The sequence below is a fragment of the Miscanthus floridulus genome, chromosome 2 (genome assembly GCF_019320115.1).
Source record: "Miscanthus floridulus cultivar M001 chromosome 2, ASM1932011v1, whole genome shotgun sequence".
In the NCBI taxonomy this organism is placed as follows: Eukaryota; Viridiplantae; Streptophyta; class Magnoliopsida; order Poales; family Poaceae; genus Miscanthus; species Miscanthus floridulus.
The window spans coordinates 150945628-150966074 of NC_089581.1; the positions used below are offsets into that span (position 1 = coordinate 150945628).

At 48.5% G+C, this 20447-nt stretch overlaps 1 pseudogene; it reads right to left on the reverse strand.

The window, feature by feature from the left end:
* Window positions 1–2400: 2400 nt before the first annotated feature.
* LOC136537262 (non-specific lipid transfer protein GPI-anchored 14-like) lies at window positions 2401–7577 on the reverse strand (annotated as a pseudogene).
* Window positions 7578–20447: the final 12870 nt, after the last annotated feature.

A 20447-nucleotide genomic window follows, 5' to 3' on the forward strand; every position in this document is an offset into this window, starting at 1 on the left:
GGTGGAGAACTCCTGCCACGTCGCCGGGTGATCCGGTAGCTCCGTGGCCTAGAAAGTCTCCCACCAGGCACCTGCGGACCCCAAAAGCTACTGGGACGCAAAGTGCACCTTCTGCTCGTTAGCCACTCCGAGCAGCCAAAACTTCTGCTCCAGCGTGCGAAGCCAGTGCTCCGCCTCCAACGGATCTTCCGACGGCGTGAACATGGGCGGGTGGGTCTTGAGGAAGTCTCGGTAAGAGGACTGTCCCTCAGGACGACGAGCACCACCCCCATTCCCACCGTTGCCTCCGGGGCCTCCACGGGCGAGACCCACGATGGCCTGTGCCATAATCTCCAAGGCACGAGCAGTCTCCTGACGAGCAGCGGCTGACTCCCGACAAGCAGCCAACAACTCCACCATGACCTCCACGGCGGACAGCGGCGGAGGCGGTGGCGGCGGCGAAAAAGGATGAGGGACCAAAGGTGGAACCTCCCGAGCTCCCTTGTTGTCACGCTCAAAGGCCCGAGCACTGTCACCATGGCCCTCGTTGGCCGCTCCTGAACTAGTGCTCCCACGTCCAGACCTCAGATTCATCTGTAAGAGAGACAAACCATCCATTAGGATACCTTCCCGATTAGAATCTAGGGATTAGAGAGATGGCAGCACATTTATTAAAGTATTCATTAAGTTAGTCCTACCAATTTACTACTTTCATTATACGTGAAGGGGGATTCCTAGTTCAAGTAAGATGCTATTATATGATGCATGCATCGACCTATACGTTCACTCCAGCCAGAATATAGCGGCGTTCGTAAAATTTTTGGCACATCGCACACTCACTTTCCGTATACTACGCGATTTCTTACGCAACGTAAGTCAGTGTACCTGCAGAAAACTGATTAGATAAAACCAGTGCCGCTATCCTAGATATACCATATAGCTAGGGCTTATACTTATATAACTTACAAAATCGCATCCTACTTTTCGCAAAACTTTTGTTGGTCAACTTTTAGTTTTGTAAAAGAGTGAGGAACTCGTGACCATTATTGGCTCTGATACCAACTGTGGCAGAACCACCCGAATAGCATACTTACGGAGGTGCTCGTCTTCCATCAGACACTAAGCACCCCGAAAGTAACTACAGCGAGCGGTGTCCGTCGGGCACACCCCAAGGGAGAACCCGAAAGATCCACATTTTTCCCAAGGATCCAATAATGAAAACGAGTTACAACACAAGTCCATCTCATACATTAGCGTTTCTTGAAAAGTACATCATTACAATACCAAATACAGAGTGCGGAATGATAAACAGCGGAATATTAAAAGATAACATCTAGCGATAAGATAACGAGGATTGCGTCTGAGCCCACCAGAAGAATCCTCCACACAAGGTACTCCTCAAGCATCACCTGCAACAGGGGTAAATAAACCCTGAGTACACAATATACCCGCAAGACTTATCCAACCAGTGGGAATACTTTCTCGACTCCAAGGGATATGCTAGGCTTTATGGTTTGCTGGTTCTCTTTTAGCAAAAAGCAATACTAATAGTGAGTCCTTATTGATACATTATTATCATTAGTCGTATTAAGTCTTCATCTAGTCAATCTATATAAGCACCTATTCTACTTTCAAGCAAGAGTTGAGCAATCGATACTGATCATTCTCCTTTTTCCACTTACAGTTCTTACTACGGTGCTAAACCGCAGACAAGCCATACCGGATAACCCGGTGATTCGTGAATCAATGTGCCCAGCTGGGTGCCCCGAAGACACACGCCCCGCTTGTACCCCAGGCACAAGCAGGACTAACCCACCACTCTCCTGTCCCGGGTGTCCAGGTCCCTGTCCAAACTTGGACTCCAAGCCCCCGCCTCTGAATCCCGGACTCAGTGCGGTGCAAGGACCTCCACCACCTCTTCCCATCAGTCGGTCTGGAAAGAGCCAGATCCACGACAAGAGAGCAGCAAGTCTTCCCTGCATCTATACCCAAGTATGTGCTCGGGACAATAGTCTGTGACTTACCTAGAGTCATAAGCAACGACCGATCCTTAATCGACACAGACAGGAAAAAAGTGTAACCGGGTTATGCCTTGTTGGCCGTAGGACACAACCCCTCACACCCACCAGTACCAGATCCACATCCCTGCCCGGTCACCATTTTCCTTTCCATTATTTCATCATGATATCATAGTTTAACCACCTATTTGAGAGTAACGATAGGGTACTCACGCTACCGACATTCTGAGCATAGCAACTACTCGACCTGTACTAGTAGGACTCATGGTGGATATATTTATGCATTTAGTTTCCATAAAATGCCTGTAACATAAATGCATATCATATAAATATATTCAGTGATCATTTAAAAATAGGGGTTATGCACCGGGGCTTGCCTTGGGCAGGTGTCGGGTCAGCAAAGTCAGTACCAACAGGCTCCTAGGCTCCCTCCTATGTGAAAAGCTCCTCCTCGTACTCCTTGATCACCTCGTCGTACTCCGGATCACCGACAGGTACGAAGTCTACCTGTTCGTGATCTACATGAAATGACGATGCAATGATTAACACTATGGCAACAGCAATTCTCAATGCAAAAGTACCTCTATTAAATTACTAAGTGAGGTCTACCCACTAAAGTCTAAGCTACATACCAGTACTACTAACAAGTATGAACGTGTCCTACATTCTTACGATGACTACGGATATTCATACTCATAATGCCAGTTTACGATACATACTGGAAAGCAAGGATAATAACTACGCCATTAAACGACTCGTTCTATGGTTACCATTTTTACAGCAAGTATATAAATGCCTAAGGAACCTACTGTAACGATTTCAAAGCAAAAGCTATTGTCGGTTTACCACAACAAATCCTGCAATTAAAGATCGATATACCGCTAAGCTCTCTACTTCAAGCTTATGAGCCTACCATCCTAACAGCTAATGGTGAACTAACTGCACTAACAGGTAGACGACATTTTTGTGAACCTAACAATCTTAGTTTTGCTATTTTTGGACAACCATGCAATTTACTACGATTTATCGAAGTTGGATTCATAACAGGAAATAAATAAGCATTTCAAATTCCAGGAAATAATGAAAACCGAAACCTCCTTTGCCGGCCCACGACGCGTGGCCCGATCCAACGCGTCACCCCGCCTGCGCGCGACGGAAGGCCAGCGTGCGGCCCACGCGGAGGCGCGGCCCAGCCGGCCAGCGGCCCGCGACGGTGACGGCCTGCGCGCGGAGGCTATTATGCACGGGCACCCCCGAACTACAACGAAATTGCAGCGAACCCTAAGCCACTATTGAATCAGTCAGCGCTTTTACAAGAGCACCCTCCGACTTCTACGTCTTCACCGCGGTGAAGTCCCTGACCATCCAGGGCGTGCACCGGTGCGACGGCGTGGCACTGGACGTCTACGTCGGCCACCCTAGCCCTCTCCTTACTAAAATAAAGAGCCGATACTCACCTACGTGCGAACGCAAATCACAGGGCGGAGACACACGCGCCGAGACGTCGCAGCGAGCTCGGACCACGACGGTGGGCACCCTGCAAGTACGGCGATGCCGTTCCAGTGAACATCAGCACTACCGGGACAAAGCGAGGAGCGGACGAGTACCAGCGACTCACCACGGAACTAGAAGACGTGAAGAAACGACCGGAGATGGCTCAGGCCGAGCCGGCCACGTGCGCGCGATGAGTGCAGCGAAGCACGGCAATGGCGTGGCCGCGCCACGGGCTGCACTACGGCGGTAGGGTCTAGGATGTGGCGAGCATGGCGACAACCAACTGAAGGGGAGGCTAGTGGCGCGAGGAATTTGACCGAGCTGCTTTGGTGGCGATGAAAGCCGACGGCGCAGGCACTCCTGGTCTTAATGGCCCGAAAGCTCAGCCCTACAAAATTGGCGCACAGGACTGAGCTACAGGCGGCTATGTGGGGCAGGATGGGCGACCGGCTGCCCAACGGAGCTGTGGGCACGGCCAATTGAGGCACGGTTCATTTACCACGGCGAATTAGAAAGCTAGCCCCGCCAGTCACGGCGACAGCGGAGACAGGGGAGCTCACGGCGCGGCATGGCTCGTCTGCGGATGTCAACGCAAGGTACTACCGTGCCTAGCCATGGGGAACCTCGGGGCGTGCTCCAGACAGCCGTCCGCACGGCCGCTGCAGCAAACGACGAGACTCGGTATGGCTCGTCTGCGGACAGCGCCAGGCAGCGACACGGCGGACGCGACGCCGAGGTGACTGTGAAGCAGGCAGTCTTCTAACGCGCAAGCGGCCAAGGGAGTCAATGGAGCGGTGCCGAGCGTAGCCGCTGGCGACGCGGACGCAGGACCCAGCGCGACCACGGCCACAGCGGGGCAGGGCAAGGTGCTGGCAGAGCACGGCCGGTGGTCAGGGCGCAACGCGTCGGCTGGCGAGGCGAGCAGTAGCGGGGCAGAGCGCGCAGGTGGGTAGCAGCGAGCAGGTGGCCAGGACGCGCGGGTCGTGCGCGTGAACAGCGTCGTGAGCGCAGCCGGGCGCGGTGGTGGCCTCAGCCGGGTGGCAGCGGGTGTGGCCCACGCGGCAGAGCGCGCTGGCAAGCCAGGGGGAATGGTGACCGCGCCCAGTGATCAGCCAGGTGGCGTGCACGATATTTAAAGCAGCTAGGAAACGTGTACGCCGCGCTCCAAACGCTAAGTCAATTGCTCGATGCGAAAAGGAGTACACCGAGCCATCACCCTCAGTCGCGACATTGCGCTACTTCTTAAGCCAATTGTTCTACAACTAATGCCAAAGATGGCTTCGTCGACCACTTCAAAGACTTACGCGGAGGACGTCGATTTGAAAGGTTTTGCGTCGAATCCCAAACCCGACCCCCGGGGCGTACTCGCTAGCCATCCATGTCTTCGACCGCACATTTTTATCGCCGTTCGCGAAACGTTTCATAACATTTTGTTTTAACAAGAATTCGATTAAGATAATAATTATGTTATGTGACACGAAACATGCCCTTTGCTTTCCTGTTTCGTAAAAATGTTTCAATACCAAACATTGATTATAAAGCCTATCATACACAAATGCACATAACTCAGATGCTTACGAAATGTTTCAGCAAAACATTACAATGTAACACCAGGGTGTTACACGCCGCCAGCTCCCACCCTGACGGCCGAAATCGACCGGCCTCGTTCTCTCCCTCCTATGTTGCAAATGTATGTTTCAATTGTTGTAGATGTTTTAGAGGTATGTTGAAAGTGTTTCATATAGATGTTGCACAAATAGATCGGGATATTGCATATGCTGCAATGGCTATACACGTACGTTGCAAGCGTCTATTTCAAATGTTTCATCTGTTTTTTTCTGACATAGGTTGCAAGTATTTTTATTTGGATGTTGCGTATGTTTCACACGTATGTTTGAAAGTGTTTTTGTTAGGATGTTGCATATGTGTTGCAACGGCTTTTCAAGTATTTTTAGGTGTTTTCGCAAGTGTTTCATACACATGTTTCAAATGTTTCATCTTTCTTCAGACGTATGTTGCAAAAGTTTTATATAAGTAGATCAGGTATTGTACATGTCGCAACGTGACTCACCTGCCATAGCCACGTGCTGTAGCTGCTGGGGCGCCGTGTATGCGTGTGGGAAGCGGAGGGATGGAGGTGCGGGCACAGAAAACGGCGCGGGTGTGCAGCAGCCACAGGCATCCGTCCAGACGTCCGGACGTTAGTACGGCCAAAAAGAGTTGAGAAATGAGAAGCTTGCTGAGTTGCAAGTCAAACATTTCTTTTTTTTAGGGAGCAAGTCAAACATTTCATGAAACCTTTCGGGCTTCTAATCCAAACAAACGAGCCCAATACACAAATGGGCCCCGTTTGTCCGCTCAAATTGCGTGGCGTCTGCTCGGGTTCCTTCCGGGCGTTCCTTGACACTGTTCTACGGCGGCGTGCTTTCATGTCCTCTTGCACGCCATGACATACTCCGGCGGCTTCGACCTCGCCAGTCGCAAGCCATTCATGCGCCCGAAATCTCGTCTCTGGATTGTTTCCGATCGGATGGCGGTGTCTTATATAGCTCGGGACAGAAGAGAGCAACGCTAGTTTCTGATATTGGCTCGCAAAAAAAAAATAGTTTCTGATATTGAATATTTTCAGGCCCTATTTCCCTGAACTTGTCGCCGTCAGGGCTGAAGACGGCGGCGTCTTTAGGGGGTGTTTGGTTCTAGGGACTAATTTTTAGTCCCTGTCACATCGGATGTTTGGACACTAATTTGGAGTATTAAATATATTTTAATTACAAAAGTAATTACATAGATGGAGACTAATTTACGAGACGAATCTATTAAGCCTAATTAATCCATCATTAGCGCATATTTACTGTAGCACCACGTTGTCAAATCATACACTAATTAGGCTTAATAGATTTGTCTCGCAAATTAGTCTCCATCTGTGTAATTAGTTTTGTAATTAAAATATATTTAATACTCTAAATTAGTGTCCAAACATCCGATTTAACAGGGACTAAAAAATAGTCCCCGGAACCAAACACCCTCTTAGAGCCCGGAGGAATATGCAGGAGCCCTGCATCATAAACACACACATATTTTAGATTTTATTTACTACTAGTATCCTACAGCCGTACACCCATGATTTGGGGGAGAATGAAGTAGGACTACTATTAAGTTGAGAGGGAAAGGCCCGCCAAAGTTGCATTTCTGCTACTGACATTCGCTTTTATCGCTTGAGCTTATTTAAAACTACTTTTTAGTTATGGAACAACGTTTTTCTCTTACAATATTTCAACATAAACATTAATATAATTAAATTTCAGCATCAGCCAACATGACAGTATTACGTCATTCGCTGCGACTGCGACCGACGTCTGCCATTTGAGGAGAACTGGATGGAGAAGATTCGCAGAGATCTCCAATTGAAAGTACCCCGGCCCTGCGGCAGCGTGAGACAAATCACTGTCACGGACCACGTCGGAACAAAGCTTTCAATCAGGAGCACGCGCACGGGCGCACGTCGTAGCGGCCGTACTACGGTATGCACCTCCAAATAACGGGATAAAACCAGCTACGCTTAGTACTTAAGACAGTACTTATTACTGTGAGCTTATCGTCAATTGGTTGCATCGATGCACGAACAGTAGAACACGCTGGCAAAAGAAAGCAACGCCGCCCTTGTGGGCTTTCACTGGCAGCAGCAGATGAATCAAGCAGAGAGAGTGAGGTGAGGGAGGTGGACAAGGACGTACGAGCGCAGTGGGAGACGTTGGCGCGGGTGGCGCCGCAGGCGTTGGGGAGGGGGAGGGCGAGCGCGAGGGTGGCGTTGATCTTGATGCCCAGGCCAGGCCGGGGTCGTCCTTGTCCCTGACAAGCACGCACAGGCACTTGGCTCTTCCCCAGCACCTGCCGCAGGCCGCCGCAGCAGTTGGGCGGCGGCGCGCGGGCCTGCCCCTGCACGTACTGCAGGCACGGCGCCAGGCCCACCAGCTAGTCCGCGCACTCCGTCTTGTCCGCACTCATGTCGCCGCCCTCCACGGACGCCATGGCGACGGCCGTCGCCGCCGCCAGCACCAGCACCGCCGCCCACCGTGACCGCGCCATCGGCCGTGCGTGCTGCTGTCTTTACAGTACAGCTTCTCGTGGACGCGCTCTCTCTTCTTCTTCCTTTCCTTGCCTTGCCTGCCGTTCAAGTGCGCTGGGAGTGAGTGGAGTGAGCTGGGCCGCTGGCAGCTGCCTAGGAGTTTTGGTGAGGGGGACGTGCTGGTATGGACAGGCCACAACCCACAGGCGGGTTCGCAGTGGCACACTGTTCCCTACTTTCATGGCCTGCCCGGGAGGGGAGGCCCAGCTGTCTGTCCGGACCCCGGACTACGGAGACGGTAAAAAACAAGAATGTTGATCCAGTCAGTGGAATTCATGAACGGCGGTCACTGCTCCAAGATGTCAGCTTGACCAGTGTTGATGCAAGTGCCATGACGTTCCACATGTGCAACAGGCAACAGCGCAAGTTCAGCTGATCAGCTCTGTCGAACGATGTGTTGATGGTGATGCCAAAGCCGCCATGGATGATGGATGCCACGAGAATCGACTCGGATCCGTTGCCAATTCGCCATTCGCCATTCGCCATTCGCCATTCGCCGGTGAGTTGACGACGGACGGGAGCACAAAACCCATCAGCGCATCATGGTGCAGCCACGGTAGTCCGGCTTTGATTCTTGGCTCTGCGGATGGGAGCAGGATTCATGCTCGCCGTGGGGACACAGCCGCAGCAGCACTCGAGCAGCTCTTGTGGAAAGCCTGGAACTCCATGTGGCATTGTGGACTGCCTGACATCCGGACTGTTGACTGCAGGGAAGGTAAGCAGGATTGTTGTGAGGGAAAAATATTATTCGGTCTGAAAACACTGTTAACATGAACAGTGCTTTCATGAGTGGACTGCCAGCCGGCCAGCCGAACACCGCCCCGGGCTATTGCGGCCTTTGCCAACTTTTCTTCTTCCTTGGTCATTGCATTTGTATCTCAGTGCTTATTTAGTTCTTAAAAAGTTTTTCAAAAAGTGCTACAGTAGCCATCACATCGAATCTTGCGATATGTGCATGAAGCATTAAATGTAGACGAAAAAAAACTAACTGCACAGTTTAGTTGAAAATTACGAGACGAACGTTTTAAGACTAATTAGTCCATGATTGAACACTAATTGCCAAATAAAAACGAAAGTGCTACAATAACCAAATTTCTAAAATTCGACAACTAAACACGCACTCATATCTGAGTACTACCACGACTTGACGACTACATACGAAAGTACAGCCGTACAGGAACCTGACTATTCAAAGGCACCGGAAATAGGTTCATTGGCATCTCATATGACTCTTGAACCAACAAATTGACATGGCTCACGAAAAACCATACAAAGCAACAGAGGGGAATGAGATTACCAGCAGGCACCAGGCAGTGGTATATCATAAATTCATAACAGCATGTTCGGTTGGCTGGTTCGTATCGTTGCTGATTCGTGAAGAAATACTGCTGGCTGGTTTGTGTGAGAGAAAAATATTATTTCGGCTAAAAATTTACGATCATTTACGATAAGCCACAGCCAAACGAACATATAGCTGCTAGTGTAGATAAGTGGGGCCGTAGACGCACAGGACCAGCGCAGAGAGGTAAGCCATTTTTTTTAGGAAAAGGCAAGCCATCTAATGCAGCTTTAACTTTAACGTACCAGGTGTTAAAAAAAACCTTTAACGTACCAGGTGGGATAAGCAGCAGCAATGGATTAACTCATAGGTATTTTTTCAAAAAAAAACTAATAGGCAGCATAGTGAACACTACTTTTCAACCATTCCGGAGGCCCATCCATTTTTTTTTCTTTTGCAACGGCACATTTCGATACCGGTCAAACCGATGTATTGTTTTACATTTTATTAAAACCATAATATATGTAAGGAAAATGGACCCTTGGTCCATTTACTTTGGATTTTGGTGTTTGATGACCAACACAACCAAATTAAACTAATGAATTTACAGGTGTTTGTTTTATAGTTTAATAGGATGCAAGACGTGACTTGGACAAAGGCGACGTGATGATCCGATGATTAACACATCAAGCAAGACCTTAGGAGCACAAGAGAAGACCCAAGATATCAAGCAAAGTCCAAGCATGAAGAAAGGAACCAAGTCGCACGTAAGATCGTGAAGAAACGAGCTCACAGAAGCGACCGGACGCTGGGAGAAAGTGACCGGACGCTTCGATCAGTGGCTCGGCAACAGCAGGCGTCAGCAGCAGCGACCGGACGCTGAACAAGTAAATCGATCGGACGCATCGATGACACTGTTCATCAGTCCAGCAACACACTCAGCAAGTGACCGGACACTGACGGCAAACCGACCGGACGCAGGACAACAGCGTCTGATCGAGTACAGAGAGGTTCCAGAGCAGCGAACTTGCGACAGGACGCGTCCGATGGCATGTGATCGGACGCAGGCAGCGTCCGATCAGTTGTTCGCGGCTCAAACGGTCAGGACGACCGGACGCGTCCGATCAGGACGACTCCAGTGTCCGGTCAGTAGCAGAAAAGCGGGACTTCGTCCCCAACGACTACTTTCTCAATGGGGCTTATAAATACAACCCCAACCGGCCAAATCAGATATGTGGAGCGGAGGAAACATATCAAGGGTGTTGGTACACCATTTTAGTGATCTCCACTTGCATAGTGCTTAGTATTTTATTAGGTGATTAGCGTAGGTGCTTTGTGAAGTGCTTAGGTTGATTAGACCACCGCTTATGCGCTTGCTCTAGGTTTAGGCCTAGTATTTAGTGAGGTTTGCATACCTCTTACCACTCGGTGCTTGCGAGCACCAATTATTATACATCGGAGGGCTTGTAGTCTTGTGAGATCACACCAACCGTGTTTGTGGTGTGGCCGCCACCGTGTACCGGAGGGAACAAGGCCCGCGGCGTTTCGGCTGGAAGCTTGGTAGTGAAGACGACGGGAAGCATCCAGGAGAGGCTTGTCGAAAGGCACGGTCGGAGACCCATTTGCGCGTGGGGAAGGCCCGAGGCTATCCACGGAGTTATCCGATCAAGAGCTTGGCCCTTGCGAGGGATTCCTTGCAAGGGGCTCCAACGAGGACTAGGGGGAAGTTTGTGTGCTTCTCGATACCTCGGTAAAAATACCAGAGTCGTCGACGAGAGTTTACATATCTCTACCTTGCTCTTTAGCTTCCGTAATTACATTATTTGTATTACTCCTTCTGCGGTAAAGATAGCAACACACTAGCAAAATCGTAGTTGCACATTTAGATAGTTTATCTTTTATATATGTTTTGTTAGGGTTAGAAAAAGATGCCATAGTTTAGAGTTAGATTTTTAAGTTGCCTAATTCACCCCCCCCCCTCTTAGGCGTCACGGTGTACCTACAATTGGTATCAGAGCCGGTTGGCTCAATTTGGACCTTTGGCTTAACCGCCGTTGAGCCGACGCTATTTAGAGTGGTCGGGATGGATACCTCTAGGCCTCCGTACTTTAACGGCACTAACTTCCCTTATTATAGAGCTAGAATGGCTTGCTACCTTGAGGCGGTTGATTTGAGAGTTTGGAGAGTCACTCGTGACGGGATGAAACCCATTAAGAATCCCGATAAATCCACAAAGAGTGATGAAAAAGAAATTCATTTCAATGCTAGAGCAAAAAATTGCTTGTTTAAATCATTTAGCATGGATGTGTTTAACCAAGTGTTTACTTTAAATACGGCACATGAAATATGGTTAAAACTCTAAGAGCTCCATGACGGCACATCTAATGTCCGTGAGTAAAAACATTGTCTAGTTAAACAAAATTATGATTCCTTTACAATGAATGCTGATGAACTTGTTTGTGATATGTATTCTCGGTTGAATCTAATTATCAATAAGCTCTATTTAATAGGACTAACAAAGCTAGATGATGCGGATATCATGAGGAAGATCATCTCCGTGCTACCACAAAAGAAATATACAAGCATCATCATCATCCTTCACAGCATGGAGGACTTGAGCACCATAACCTCGGTCATAGTCATTGGCAAGATAGTGGCATTTGAAATGTCATGCAAGATGGGTCAAGAAGAAACCTCTTCATCAAGCAAAGGCAAAGCTCTCGCATCTGGCGAGAAAAAAGAAGATAAAGGGCAAGCAAGTTGAGACAAGCTCAAGCTCAAGCTCCTCAAGTGAAGATGAAGAAGAAGATGAGGATGATGATGATGATGAAGATTAAAGTGATGATGGTCAATCTTTCTCCTCCACCTCCGACCTTGATGAAGAATCAATCAAACTTATCAACAAGGTGGAGAAGATGATCCAAAGGCTTAATGTCAAGGGTGTGCCCATCTAAATTCAAGATATCATCTTCACCAATCAAAGAAATGAGCAAAGAAAGAGAGAATGCTATGGATGCGACGAGTTATGACACTTTATGGAAGCTTGTCCAAATAAGCCCACACTCAAGACAAAGAAGAAGGCATGCAAGAAATAAGCCCTCACATCAATAAGGACATGAGATGATTCTTTAAGTAAAGAAGAACACCATCATAAGAGGCGGTGGCGCAAGCACTCATCATCAAGCTCTTCTCGCGTGTGCCTTATGGCACGAGGTAACAAAAGTTCATCCTCTAGTGAGAGTGATAGTGATGATAAAATACCTTCTTATGAAGAAATTGTGCAACAAAATCTTAATTATGCTAAAGTTTGCACTAGTCAACAAAAGAAGCTTGGAAAGATTAAAGAAAAACTAGATAGTTCACAAGAAGTATACAAAACTTTTCTTGAACAATATGAGAACTTTGTTAATCTTAATGTTCAACTATCTACTAAAATTGAGCAACTTGAGGCTAGTGCAACAACAAATGCATGCATAATTAATGATGAGCAACTTGTTAAGAAAAATAAAAAATTAAAAAGAAAAGTTAGCTAGCTCACAAGATGCTTATAAAAGTTTGCTTGCTAAAATGGAAACCGTGTGCAAACATTGTGATGAGCTAACTACTAAAGTTGCTAATTTTGAAGCCGTTAGTACAACTCCCACTAAGGCATCTAAAAGGAAAAGTTCTAACATGTCTAAAAAGGATGGCTATACTTCTTGTAATGATTTATGTTTAGACTCACCTTTGTGCAACCAAATTTGTGTTGAGAAAGTTGTTGTAGATATATGCACACAAGAGGTTGCAAAGGAGAATGAGCAACTCAAGCAAGAAGTAGCTCGCCTCACCAAGGACTTGACTCAAGTGAAAGACAAGGAGAAGCAAGCCCAACCTAATCAAGATAACACCGTCAAGGAAGTGAAGAAGCTTGATAAAGGATAAACTGTGGTTTGCTACGTGTGCCACAAGGAAGGTCACAAGTCCTATGAGTGCAAGGTGAAGAATGGGGGAGGAGCAAACAAGAAAGAGAAAAAGCAAACAAGCAAGCTCTCTAACACCTACACCAACAAGGTGGACAAGAAGGCATCCACACCTTATCTTTTGAAGAAGAAAAAAAATGACAAGGTGCTGGCCATCAAGGTGAACAAGCAAGCCAACAATGGGGTCAAACGCTTTTGGGTGCCAAAGAAGATCATTTCAAATATGAAGAGCACCAAGAAGGCTTAGATCCCGAAAAGAGAAGTAAGAAGTCCATTGGACATCGGGGAATTTGGAGACTTGCAAAGTGTGGATCCATTTCATGGGGTGCATCATGATAGACAAAGACATTGTCAAGTGGGTTAGTGAATACTATGTACCCAAATTCTCCTCCCCATGTTAGGTAACTAGATTCAATTTACTTCAATTGGTATTAGATTTAAATTTTCTTACAATTAGAATCTTTTAGCATCTAGTTACTCCTCGTGCCTAGGTTTGCATTTGCATTCTTATATATTTTGTTATGCATATACTAGATATTTCATATGGTAGGCTTGCTCGGTTTCATTCTTATGCCTTGGAGCAATCCTACATGGTTTAAAATTATTTAGGAGCACGGCATATAGCTTGTCCTTCAATTGTTCATCTAATATGTGCCAAAGTCCAAATTGTAGATAATTTCTCCTGAATATAGCCTTAAAAAATGACCCTCACATTCATGTGATGTCATCTTTCAAGTGGTATTTTTTATTCTAAAATCAATGTGCATGTTTCCTACAAGTATTCCATACTTATGTACACAAATTTAGGGGAAGGTTACTCTACAAGTTGGATGCTTTGAGACTAACACCTTTTCAATCTTATCACGTGTGTAGTAGTCTCATTGCAAGGAAAATAGAGTCCCCGAAGTTAAGCATCATACTTCAAATATCCACCACCGATTGCAAGTGGTAGAAATCAAATTGATTTCTACATGTGGTATTTCTAAACCAATATCATCATGTTGATTTCATTTTGATATTTATATGCTTTCTTCATACATTATATAGATTGAATTCCCTTATGCAATACTTTGCCAATTATGCATATGCTTTGCCTTCTATCATATGTATGCATATATTTAGTGGGAGCTTAGTATATATAATATGAGAGTCAAATTTTGTGATCTATTTCACTCTACACATAAAGGATCACAAAGTTTGATCCTCTCTTATGCTACTAATGTCTTTCTTTTTTGTGTTTGATTCTAAAGGGAAAGAATTTAGAGGACCAAAAGCAAGCATTAATAAGTAGGACCAAAAGCTCGATCATTTACAAGTGGTAATGGTCTACAAGTGGTGTCTACAAGTGATGATGGTCCGTGAAAGGGAGGATAGTGTATTATGGATTAGCCTATGTAATGGGGAGAATTTGTAGGAAGTAAGGCTTAAATCCATAATACCACATGGGGACATTTGCAAGGGCAAGATAAATTTTTATGTAGTCTTACAAGTAGTATCTTTTAGCATCATATAATCTTGCCCCTTGCATTGCATTCTAGCAAGTAGGTAGTTTTTAAATTTCAAAATTCTATTATTTGCTTGCTTTGGTCGTGTTGTCATCAATCACCAAAAAGGGGGAGATTGTAAGGAAAATGAACCCTAAGTCCATTTACTTTGGATTTTGGTGCTTGATGACCAATACAACCAGATTGGACTAATGAATTTGCAAGTGTTTGTTTTGTAGTTCAATAGGGTGCAAGACGTGACTTGGATAAAGGTGACGTGATGATCCGATGATCAACACCTCAAGCAAGACCTTAGGAGCACAAGAGAAGACCCAAGACATCAAGCAAAGTCCAAGCATGAAGAAAAGAACCAAGCCACACGCAAGATCACAAAGAAATGAGCTCACAGAAGCTACCGGACGCTGGGAGAAAGTGATCGGACGCTTCGATCAGTGGCTCGGCAACAGCAGGCGTCAGCAGCAGCGACCGGACGCTGAACAAGTGAATCGATCGGACGCACAGATGGCACTATTCATCAGTTCGGAAACACACTCAGCAAGTGACCGGACATTGGCGGCAAACTGACCAGACGCAGGACAACATCGTTCGATCGAGTACAAAGAGGTTCCAGAGCGGCGAACTTGCGATCGAACGCGTCCGGTGGCATGTGACCAGACGCTGACAGCATCCGATCAGTTGTTCGCGGCTCCAACGGTTGGGACGACCGGACGCGTCTGGTTAGGATGACTCTAGTGTCCGGTCAGTAGCGGAAAAGCATGACTTCGTCCCCAACGGCTACTTTCTCAGTGGGGCTTATAAATACAACCCCAACCGGCCAAATGAGATGTGTGGAGCTGAGGAAACATATCAAGGGTGTTGATACACCATTTTAGTGATCTCCACTTGCATAGTGCTTAGTGTTTTATTAGTTGATTAGTGTAGGTGCTTTGCGAAGTGCTTAGGTTTATTAGACCACCGCTTATGCGCTTGCTCTAGGTTTAGGCCTAGTGTTTAGTGAGGTTTGCATACCTCTTAACACTCGGTGCTTGCGAGCACCAATTGTTGTACATCGAAGGGGCTTGTAGTCTTGCGAGATCACACCAACCGCGTTTGTGGTGTGGCCGCCACCGTGTACCGGAGTGTCGATAGAATATCGTCGGCAGACCACCAAGGGGTATCCTACGATGGTAGATTTGTCGGTGGGGGTGTGCGTAATCAGGAACTGGATGGTGACACAAGGCGCAGAGACATCGATTTAGACAGGTTCGGGCCGTCTGATCGACATAATACCCTACGTCCCGTGTCTTTGGTGTATTGTATTGAGATGTAGTAGATATATCTATGTATCTTGATGGATCATGTTTGCTAGGGGACCCCTGCCTCTCCTTATTTAGTCTGGAGGAGCAGAGTTATAAGGTAAGTATCCTATTCGGTACTATACAATGTCTTGCGGTGCACGCCGAGCAGCACCGTGCATGTCTTGATCTTGTGGGCTGGGTCGTCCCTAAGGGCATAGCCCATGTGGTCTGTCGTGGGTATCCGAGGGCCATACCCCCATAGCTAGTCCCCAAACCTAACAGTAGGTGACGTAGTCACATGGTGCCAGGGTCAGAAAGTAGAAGACCAGCCGAGCATGCAGCCAGTCCCCGGGCGTAGCCTCGAGATAAGAACAAGCACCTTCACTGCAAGGTGAAGTGTGCCCACTTAGTCCCCAAGCCTGCTGGAAGATGAAGAATGAATCTTGTAGCAGGGTCAAAGAAAAAGAAGTCTGAAAGCCTGCTGACGTCGTCTAACATGCGCGTATTAAGACCCTAGACGTGTTGCCCAAGATCAGCACCCTGATCCGAACAGCATGGAGCAGCTTGATAGCACCCTGACGAGACGTAGCAAGATCCGACCACTAAGGGAGCACCGAGGAGTCCCTAGCGTCGCTGGCGATGACCGAGCACCGAGGACCGAGGAGTCCTCGGTGTCACTGGCGATGACCGAGCACCAAGGAGCGTTGCTAGCGATGACCGAGCACCGAGGAGCAAGGAGTCTCTGGCGTCGCTGGTGATGTCCGAGCTCTGAGGAGCGAGAAGTCCTCGGCGTCGCTGGCGATGACCAAGCACCAAGGAGCAAGAAGTACCCAATGTCGCTGGTGATGTCCGAGCACTGAGGAGTGAGGAGTCTCCGGCGTCGCTGGCGATGACCAAGCACCAAGGAGCGAGAAGTACCCGACGTCGCTGGTGATGTCCGAGCACCGAGGAGCAAGGAGTCCCCGACGTCACTGGCAATGACCGAGCACCGAGGAGCGAGGAGTCCCCTACGTCGCTGGTGATGACCGATCACCGAGGAGCGAGGAGTCCCCGACGTCGCTGGCGATGACCGAGCACTAAGGAACGAGGAGTCCCTGGCATAGGCAGCGATGTAGGAGTGAGGAGTCCCTGGTGTCACTGGCGATGACCAAGCACCGAGGAGCGAGGAGTCCCCGGCGTCGCTGGCGATGACCGAGCACCGAGGAGTGAGGAGTCCCCGGCGTCGCTAGCGATGACCGAGCACCAATGAGCGAGGAGTCCTCGGTGTCGCTGGCGATGACCGAGCACCGAGGAGCGAGGGGTCCCCGACGTAGGCGGCGATGTAGGAGCGAGGAGTCCCTGGTGTCGCTGGTGATGACCGAGCACCGAGGAGCGAGAAGTCCCCGACATCGCTGGCAATGACCGAGCATCGAGAAGCGAGGAGTCCCCGGCATAGGTGGTGATGTCCGAGCACCGAGGAGCGAGGAGTCCCCGGTGTCGCTGGTGATGACCGAGCACCGAGGAGCGAGGAGTCCCCGACGTCGCTGGCGATGACCAAGCACCGAGGAACGAGGAGTCCCTGGCATCGCTGGCATTGTCCGAGCATCGAGAAGCGAGGAGTCCCTAGCGTCGCTGGCGATGACCGAGCACCGAGGAGTTCCCAGCGTAGGCGGCGATGTCCGAGCACCGAGGAGCGAGGAGTCCCCGGCGTAGGCGACGATGTCCGAGCACCGAGGAGCGAGGAGTCCCCGACGTCGCTGGCGATGACCGAGCACCGAGGAGCGAGGAGTCCCCGGCGTCGCTGGCGATGACCGAGCATCGAGGAGCGAGAAGTCCCCGGCATAGGTGGCGATGTCCGAGCATCGAGGAGTCCTCGGCGTAGGCGGCAAGGTCCAAGCACCGAGGAGTCCCTAGCATCCCTGGCGATGACCGAGCACCGAGGAGCGAGGAGTCCCCGGCATAGGCGGCGATGTCTGAGCACCGAGGAGTCCTCGGCGTAGGCGGCGAGGTTCGAGCACCGAGGAGTTCCCGGCGTAGGCGGTGAGGTCCGAGCACCGACATAGCTGACGACGTCCGTGCGGTGAAGTGTGCCCACTTAGTCCTCGAGCACGAAGTATCCATGCGCCGAGGAGTAACCGGCGTAGCTGGTAATGAAGCACGAGCGGCGAACAGTCTGGTCAATTGGTCGGCGGTGAAGTGAGCATTGAGTAGAAGCGATCGGCGAACAGTCCGATCAACTGGTCGGTGATGGAGTCCATGAACCAAGCGGTCTGACCAGTTGATCGGTGGAGAAGTCCTCCGAGCACCAGGTGATCCGATCACCTGGACTCTGATCCTGCAAAACAAATATGTAGAATGGGTAGTACATGATGCACAAATAAATAAACTCCGGAAAAAAATCAGCAATTGTGATGAAACGGCGTATGCAGTTCAGCGATCAGTTGGTGTGAAAATATATTTATGTTTAACATAAACCGCCCGAACAGTTAGTGTGTAGCTGAGTCTACAGCCCTAGCTAGCCCATAGTCCATAACGTCGAGCGCGGAGCCCGTGCACGTGTAGGAGGAACAAGCGTCGCTAAGGAGCCACTGTCGACCACCCATAACGCAGAGGGCAGACGCTCGTGCACGTGTAGGGATGAGCCGGAGACAGGGCCGTCTCTGGAGGCGTCCAAGCATCAACGTGACTGTTCGAGGGTTCGGTAAATCGTTTGGAGAGCAAATATGGAGAAAACAGTTCAGAGAAATATTATGGCGATATATAGAGATTAGAGAATATTTAGAAAAATATTAAAACGTGACTTAGCTTTGGACGGAGCATCTGGTCGGTGGTGTATGACGCTATCTGGTCGGCGTTGACGGCGAGCTCCTGGCGGGCGGTGAGTTATTGGTGAAGGCGACCTCGGAGGTGGTTCCGAGATCGGATCTGCTGTCGTGGGGCTGATGTAGCCAGCGATGAATCGTCGTCGTGGACCGGCATGGATCTCCACAAGATTGACGACGAGAACGCGCTGTTGATTTGAGGTCCATCTAGTTCACCATGGATCAAGCGCACACCCCTACCTGGCACGCCAACTATCGACAGAATATCATCGGTAGTCCCCCGAGGGGTATCCCACGAAGGTAGATTGATCGGCAGGGGAGCGTGAGATCAAGAACAAGAAGGCAATAGAGACACACGAGTTAGACAGGTTCAGGCCATCAGTATGACGTAATACCCCACTCCTGTGGTCTGTTGATTTGTATTAGCTATTGTATGATATTACGTTTCACCCGGAAGCTTGATAGTGAAGACGGCGGAGAGCATCTAGGAGAGGCTTGCCGGAAGGCACGTCGGAGACCCACTTGCGCATGGAGAAGGCCCGAGGCTATCCACGGAGTTACCCGACCGAAAGCTTGGCCCTTGCGAGGGGCTCCAACGAGGACTAGGGGGAAGCTTGCGTTCTTCTCGATACCTCGGTAAAAATATCAGAGTCATCGACGGAAGTTTGTATATCTCTACCTTGCTCTTTAGCTTCCGCAATTACATTATTTGTATTACTCCTTTTGCGGTAGAGATAGCAACACACTAGCAAAATCGTAGTTGCATATTTAGATAGTTTATCTTTTGCATAGGTTTTGCTAGGGTTAGAAAAAGATGTCATAGTTTAGAGTTAGATTTTTAAGTTGCCTAATTCACCCCCGTCTTAGGCGTCACGGTGTACCTACCAGGGGCGGAGCTACAGGGTATGCCAGGTATGCACTGGCATACCCTGCAGATCCAGCATGTATTGGAGTATATATACTGTATTTGAAAAAAAACAAAAACAAAAGAACACTTACCTCTAGGCTGGAGAACTGAAAACGAACGCAACGCTAGCAGCCCAGCTTTGTCGAGATGGCCTTTGCAGCTTTGCTACTTTCCTCTAGGGTCTAGGGCAGGAGCGGAGCTACAGGGTATGCCAGGTATGCAGTGGCATACCCTGCAGATCCAGCATGTATTGGAGTATATATACTGTATTTGAAAAAAAAACAAAAACAAAAGAACACTTACCTCTAGGTTGGAGAACTGAAAATGAACGCAACGCTAGCAGCCCAGCTTTGCCGAAATGGCCTTTGCAGCTTTGCTACTTTTCTCTAGGGTCCAGGGCCATGCGCCCAGAGTCACACGGATGGGAGATCCAGGACCCCAGGTCTTGTCGTGGTGACACCTTGGCAAGTTCCGACAACTAACGCGGTGACGCCTTGGCTTCTAGGATCCAACGCACCATCTGCCCTCATCCATTCATCTACCGCAAGTTTGGAGCTAGGGAGCTCGGTTGTTGCCTGCTAGCTGCGCGTGCATGGCTAACAAGCAAAGGCGACTGTCTGAGACACCAAGACGTAGTTTAGTCTTTGTCCTTTTCTCTTCTTTTTCATGTAGAAAAATCTTGTCTACTTTCATTGCTAACAACATTGAGTCATCCCTACGTTGCCAGTTTTACCATTGCTACTGAATTACTACTACCAAATTATGTTCCAAATTTAACTATTATTACCGAATTACGTTGCAAATTTTACTACCGTTACCAAATTGCTAAATGATTTGCCGAATTATATAGAATTTTTTTGGACGGCATACCCCGAGGTAAAATCCTAGATTCGCCACTGGTACCTACATTTTATATAAATAAATCTACATATAAGTAATTACATATGATATATTTTTATACATATTTAGTCCTAATCATTCTAAAAATACATACATTTATGTTTGAGACTTTTCCCTGTGTGCCATTATAAAAGATCGTAATCCCCTGTGTGCCCCTGAAAAAATTCAGCGGTCTTCAGCGCCACTACTCCAACTTTTTCGT